The sequence below is a fragment of the Tiliqua scincoides genome, chromosome 2 (genome assembly GCF_035046505.1).
Source record: "Tiliqua scincoides isolate rTilSci1 chromosome 2, rTilSci1.hap2, whole genome shotgun sequence".
Lineage (NCBI taxonomy): Eukaryota > Metazoa > Chordata > Lepidosauria > Squamata > Scincidae > Tiliqua > Tiliqua scincoides.
This window is the reverse complement of record NC_089822.1, coordinates 40,125,388-40,126,402: the sequence shown is the minus strand read 5'-3', so window position 1 is coordinate 40,126,402 and position 1,015 is coordinate 40,125,388. Positions and strand designations below refer to the sequence as shown.

The following is a 1,015-nucleotide window of genomic DNA, read 5'->3' as shown; positions in this document are numbered from 1 at the left end:
TCTACTATTATTCTATTTCATTCTACTGTTTTTCAACTATATAGTATGCTGCCTTAAGTGCAGCAATTACTGTATTCAGAGGGAAAGGCAGGATACCAAACATGTAAATAAATATAAATGTACATCATTGTAGCATCAAATGTACATCAATCAGAGAAACATTTATCTTTACGTGGGGCTACTATATGATATATGGAGCACATCTTTTCATGGAAAGGTCCCAAAGAGGTATATTAAATGAATATGCATATACAATCTGTAATAATCAGGCCACTTAAGGAAAAAATTCCAATTACCTTTCATGGAAATAATCCAAAGCAATGACTTAAGGACTGCAGCCACAATTAAGTCAAAACCTGCAGCTGTCATTGAAAGCCCATGGTAGTAAGATGAGTGGCACCTGCAAGAAGGCCTGTCCATGATGTCTACTGAAATGGCTGCTTGGAATGATGGGTTGGGGAGGCAGCAAACTGGTACTTGGCTATTCCAGTGTCCCATGCTCTTATCAGCAACTGTTATCCTGCACATGCCCGATCTCGTCTGATCTCGGAAGCTAAGCAGGGTCAGGCCTGGTTAGTACTTGGATGGGAGACCGCCTGGGAATACTGGGTGCTGTAGGCTTATACCATAGTCTTTCGAGACTGAAGGTTGCCCACCACCACCACCACCACGCTCTTATCACACACTGTCTTTGGACAGCACCGAAGAAAAGAATGGGGGAGGTCTTACACCTTCCTCCAGCTTTGCTGCTGCAGCAATCCTTTGCCTGAGCTTTCTCCTAAGTGTTTGGGAAAAGAGCAGATGGCTGTCTTCTCCCACTGCTTCTTGTAAAGTTGCCACTGGGTAATGATGCTGGGAATAGAAAAATTCCACACTCAGGATCGTCCCACCCTGGCACTTTACAAAAAGCCATGCAGAGGAGGACTGTGATGATGCCATGTGCATTGGCATGGGTGTATGGGTTGCTGCTGTTGTGCACTGGTGTGCAGGGTGATGGTGGTTGTGCTGATGTGTG

At 44.6% G+C, this 1,015-nt stretch overlaps 1 pseudogene; it reads left to right on the top strand.

Moving 5' to 3' along the window:
* The first annotated feature begins 504 nt into the window (after nt 1-504).
* On the top strand, nt 505-621 carry LOC136642271 (5S ribosomal RNA; annotated as a pseudogene).
* Nucleotides 622-1,015: the final 394 nt, after the last annotated feature.